This window comes from Rhipicephalus microplus, unplaced genomic scaffold, assembly GCF_043290135.1.
Source record: "Rhipicephalus microplus isolate Deutch F79 unplaced genomic scaffold, USDA_Rmic scaffold_81, whole genome shotgun sequence".
In the NCBI taxonomy this organism is placed as follows: domain Eukaryota; kingdom Metazoa; phylum Arthropoda; class Arachnida; order Ixodida; family Ixodidae; genus Rhipicephalus; species Rhipicephalus microplus.
Window position 1 is genome coordinate 848,486 of NW_027464653.1, and position 6,489 is coordinate 854,974.

Genomic DNA, 6,489 nt, shown 5'->3' on the forward strand with positions numbered 1-6,489 from the left:
AATTCCATATCTAGAAACTCCACAACTAGTAACTGCAAAACTAGAGACTTCACAACTAGAAACTCAACAACTAGAAACTCCACATCTAAAAACTCCACAACTGGAAACTCCACAACTTGAGACTCCGCAACTTGAAACTTCACATCTAGAAACTCCGCTATTAAAAACTCCGCAACTAGAAACTCCGCAACTAGAAACTTCACAACTTAAAACTCCACAACTAGATACTCCACAACTGGAAACTCCACAACTAGATACTTCACAACTGGAAACTCCACAACTAGATACTCCACAACTGGAAACTCCACAACTAGAGACTCCACAACTCGAAACTCCACAACTAGAAACTCCACAACTAAAAACTCCACAACGAGAGACTCCACAGCTTCACAACTAGAAACTCCACAACTGGAAACTCCACAACTAGATACTCTGCAACTAGAAACTCCACAACTATAGACTCCACAACTTGAAACTCCACAACTTGAAACTCCACAACTTGAGACTCCACAACTAGAAACTCCACAACTTGAAACTCCGTAGCTTGAGACTCCGCAACTAGAAACTCCACAACTAGGGACTCCGCATTTAGAAACTCCACAACTAGAAACTCCACAACTGGAAACTCCACTACTAGATACTCCACAACTGGAAACTCGGCAACTAGAAACTCCACAACTATAGACTCCCCAACTTGAAACTCCACAAGTGTAAACTTCACAACTTGAGAATCCACAACTAGAAACTCCACAACTGAAAACTCCCCAACTAGAAACTCCGCAACTAGAAACTCCGCAACAGGAGACTCTACAACTAGAAACTCCACAACTAGAAACTCCAAAACGAGAAACTCCACAACTAGAAACTCCACAAGTTTAAAGTCCACAACTTGAGACTCCACAACTAGAAACTCTACAACTTGAAACTCCTCAACTAGAAACTCCACAACCAGAAACTCCACAACTAGAAACTCCGCAACTAGAAACTCCGCAACTAGAAACTCCACAACTAGAAACTCCACAACTAGAAACTCCACAACTACAAACTCCACAAATACAGACTCGGCAACTAGAAATTCCATATCTAGAAACTCCACAACTAGTAACTGCAAAACTAGAGACTTCACAACTAGAAACTCAACAACTAGAAACTCCACAACTAAAAACTCCACAACTGGAAACTCCACAACTTGAGACTCCGCAACTTGAAACATCACAATTAGAAACTCCGCTATTAAAAACTCCGCAACTAGAAACTCCGCAACTAGAAACTTCACAACTTAAAACTTCACAACTAGATACTCCACAACTGGAAACTCCACAACTAGATACTTCACAACTGGAAACTCCACAACTAGATACTCCACAACTGGAAACTCCACAACTAGAGACTCGACAACTCGAAACTCCACAACTAGAAACTCCACAACTAAAAACTTCACAACCAGAGACTCCACAGCTTCACAACTAGAAACTCCACAACTGGAAACTCCACAACTAGATACTCTGCAACTAGAAACTCCACAACTAGAGACTCCACAACTTGAAACTCCACAACTTGAAACTCCACAACTTGAGACTCCACAACTAGAAACTCCACAACTTGAAACTCCGCAGCTTGAGACTCCGCAACTAGAAACTCCACAACTAGGGACTCCGCAACTAGAAACTCCACAACTAGAAACTCCACAACTGGAAACTCCACTACTAGATACTCCACAACTGGAAACTCGGCAACTAGAAACTCCACAACTAGAGACTCCACAACTTGAAACTCCACAACTAGAGACTCTGCAACTAGAAACTCCACAACTTGAAACTCCACAACTGGAAACTCCACAACTAGAAACTCCACAGCTTGAGACTCCGCAACTTGAAACTCCACAACTTGAAACTTCGCAACTAGAAACTCCGCAACTAGGGACTCCACAACTAGAAACTCCACAACTAGAAACTCCACAACTCGAAACTCCACTACTAGATACTCCACAACTGGAAACTCGACAACTAGAAACTCCACATCTAGAGACTCCACAATTTGAAACTCCACAACTAGAGACTCTGCAACTAGAAACTCAACAACTAGGTACTCCACAACTGAACAACTAGAAACTCCACAACTGGAAAATCCACAACTAGATACTCCACAACTAGAAAATCTACAACTAGAAACTCCACAACTATAGACTCCACAACTTGAAACTCCACAAGTTTAAACTCCACAACTTGAGACTCCACAAGTAGAAACTCCACAACTAGAAACTCCACAACTGGAAACTCCCCAACTAGAAACTCCGCAACTAGAAACTCCGCAACAGGAGACTCTAACACTAGAAACTCCACAACTAGAAACTTCAAAACTAGAAACTCCACAACTAGAAACTTCACAACTAGAAACTCCGCAACTAGAGACTCCACAACTAGAAACTCCACAACTTGAAACTCCACAGCTAGAAACTCCACAACCAGAAACTCCACAACTAGAAACTCCGCAACTAGAAACTCCACAAATAGAGACTCGGCAACTAGAAATTTCATATCTAGAAACTCCGCAACTAGAAACTCCACAACTAGAGACTCCACAACTTGAAACTCCACAACTAGAAACTCCCCAACTAGAAACTCTCCAACTAGAGACTCCACAACTAGAAACTCCACAACTAGAAACTCCGCAACTAGAAACTCCACAACTAGAAACTCCACAACTAGAAACTCCACAACTAGAGATTCCGCAACTAGAAACTCCACAACCAGAGACTCCGCAACTAGAAACTCTGCAGCTAGAAACTCCACAAATAGAAACTCCGCAACTAGAAACTCCGCAGCTAGAAACTACACAACTAGAGACTCCACAAATAGAAACTCCACAACTAGAAACTCCACAACTGGAAACTCCCCAACTAGAAACTCCGCAACTAGAAACTCCGCAACAGGAGACTCTACAACTAGAAACTCCACGACTAGAAACTCCAAAACTAGAAACTCCACAACTCGAAACTCCACAACTGGAAACTCCACAACTAGACACTCCACAACTAAAAACTCTTCAACTTGAAACTCCTCAACTAGAAACTCCACAACCAGAAACTTCACAACTAGAAACTCCGCAACAGGAGACTCTACAACTAGAAACTCCACAACTAGAAACTCCAAAACGAGAAACTCCACAACTAGAAACTCCACAAGTTTAAAGTCCACAACTTGAGACTCCACAACTAGAAACTCCACAACTTGAAACTCCTCAACTAGAAACTCCACAACCAGAAACTCCACAACTAGAAACTCCGCAACTAGAAACTCCGCAACTAGAGACTCCACAACTAGAAACTCCACAACTAGAAACTCCACAACTACAAACTCCACAAATACAGACTCGGCAACTAGAAATTCCATATCTAGAAACTCCACAACTAGTAACTGCAAAACTAGAGACTTCACAACTAGAAACTCAACAACTAGAAACTCCACAACTAAAAACTCCACAACTGGAAACTCCACAACTTGAGACTCCGCAACTTGAAACTTCACATCTAGAAACTCCGCTATTAAAAACTCCGCAACTAGAAACTCCGCAACTAGAAACTTCACAACTTAAAACTCCACAACTAGATACTCCACAACTGGAAACTCCACAACTAGATACTTCACAACTGGAAACTCCACAACTAGATACTCCACAACTGGAAACTCCACAACTAGAGACTCCACAACTCGAAACTCCACAACTAGAAACTCCACAACTAAAAACTTCACAACCAGAGACTCCACAGCTTCACAACTAGAAACTCCACAACTGGAAACTCCACAACTAGATACTCTGCAACTAGAAACTCCACAACTAGAGACTCCGCAGCTTGAGACTCCGCAACTAGAAACTCCACAACTAGGGACTCCGCAACTAGAAACTCCACAACTAGAAACTCCACAACTGGAAACTCCACTACTAGATACTCCACAACTGGAAACTCGGCAACTAGAAACTCCACAACTAGAGACTCCACAACTTGAAACTCCACAACTAGAGACTCTGCAACTAGAAACTCCACAACTTGAAACTCCACAACTGGAAACTCCACAACTAGAAACTCCACAGCTTGAGACTCCGCAACTTGAAACTCCACAACTTGAAACTTCGCAACTAGAAACTCCGCAACTAGGGACTCCACAACTAGAAGCTCCACAACTAGAAACTCCACAACTCGAAACTCCACTACTAGATACTCCACAACTGGAAAGTCGACAACTAGAAACTCCACATCTAGAGACTCCACAATTTGAAACTCCACAACTAGAGACTCTGCAACTAGAAACTCAACAACTAGGTACTCCACAACTGAACAACTAGAAACTCCACAACTGGAAAATCCACAACTAGATACTCCACAACTAGAAAATCTACAACTAGAAACTCCACAACTATAGACTCCACAACTTGAAACTCCACAAGTTTAAACTCCACAACTTGAGACTCCACAAGTAGAAACTCCACAACTAGAAACTCCACAACTGGAAACTCCCCAACTAAAAACTCCGCAACTAGAAACTCCGCAACAGGAGACTCTAACACTAGAAACTCCACAACTAGAAACTTCAAAACTAGAAACTCCACAACTAGAAACTTCACAACTAGAAACTCCGCAACTAGAGACTCCACAACTAGAAACTCCACAACTTGAAACTCCACAACTAGAAACTCCACAACCAGAAACTCCACAACTAGAAACTCCGCAACTAGAAACTCCACAAATAGAGACTCGGCAACTAGAAATTTCATATCTAGAAACTCCACAACGAGAAACTGTAAAACTAGACTTCACAACTAGAAACTCAACAACTAGAAACTCCACAACTAAAAACTCCACAACTGGAAACTCCACAACTTGAGACTTCGCAACTTGAAACTCCACAACAATAAACTCCGCTATTAAAAACTCCGCAACTAGAAACTCCGCAACTAGAAACTCCACAACTTGAAACTCCACAACTAGATACTCCACAACTGGAAACTCCACAACTAGATACTTCACAAATGGAAACTCCACAACTAGATACTCCACAACTGGAAACTCCACAACTAGAAACTCCACAACTAGAGACTCCACAACTCGGAACTCCACAACTAAAAACTCCACAACTAGAAACTCCACAACTGGAAACTCCACAACTAGATACTCCGCAACTAGAAACTCCACAACTAGAGACTCCACAACTTGAAACTCCACAACTAGAAACTCCACAACTAGAAACTCTGCAACTAGAGACTCCACAACTAGAAACTCCACAACTAGGAACTCCGCAACTAGAAACTCCACAACTAGAAACTCCACAACTAGAAACTCCACAACTAGAAACTCCACAACTAGAGATTCCGCAACTAGAAACTCCACAACCAGAGACTCCGCAACTAGAAACTCCGCAGCTAGAAACTCCACAAATAGAAACTCCGCAACTAGAAACTCCGCAGCTAGAAACTACACAACTAGAGACTCCACAAATAGAAACTCCACAACTAGAAACTCCACAACTGGAAACTCCCCAACTAGAAACTCCGCAACTAGAAACTCCGCAACAGGAGACTCTACAACTAGAAACTCCACGACTAGAAACTCCAAAACTAGAAACTCCAAAACTAGAAACTCCACAACTCGAAACTCCACAACTGGAAACTCCACAACTAGACACTCCACAACTAAAAACTCTTCAACTTGAAACTCCTCAACTAGAAACTCCACAACCAGAAACTTCACAACTAGAAACTCCGCAACAGGAGACTCTACAACTAGAAACTCCACAACTAGAAACTCCAAAACGAGAAACTCCACAACTAGAAACTCCACAAGTTTAAAGTCCACAACTTGAGACTCCACAACTAGAAACTCCACAACCAGAAACTCCACAACTAGAAACTCCGCAACTAGAAACTCCGCAACTAGAGACTCCACAACTAGAAACTCCACAACTACAAACTCCACAAATACAGACTCGGCAACTAGAAATTCCATATCTAGAAACTCCACAACTAGTAACTGCAAAACTAGAGACTTCACAACTAGAAACTCAACAACTAGAAACTCCACATCTAAAAACTCCACACACTGGAAACTCCACAACTTGAGACTCCGCAACTTGAAACTTCACATCTAGAAACTCCGCTATTAAAAACTCCGCAACTAGAAACTCCGCAACTAGAAACTTCACAACTTAAAACTCCACAACTAGATACTCCACAACTGGAAACTCCACAACTAGATACTTCACAACTGGAAACTCCACAACTAGATACTCCACAACTGGAAACTCCACAACTAGAGACTCCACAACTCGAAACTCCACAACTAGAAACTCCACAACTAAAAACTCCACAACGAGAGACTCCACAGCTTCACAACTAGAAACTCCACAACTGGAAACTCCACAACTAGATACTCTGCAACTAGAAACTCCACAACTATAGACTCCACAACTTGAAACTCCACAACTTGAAACTCCA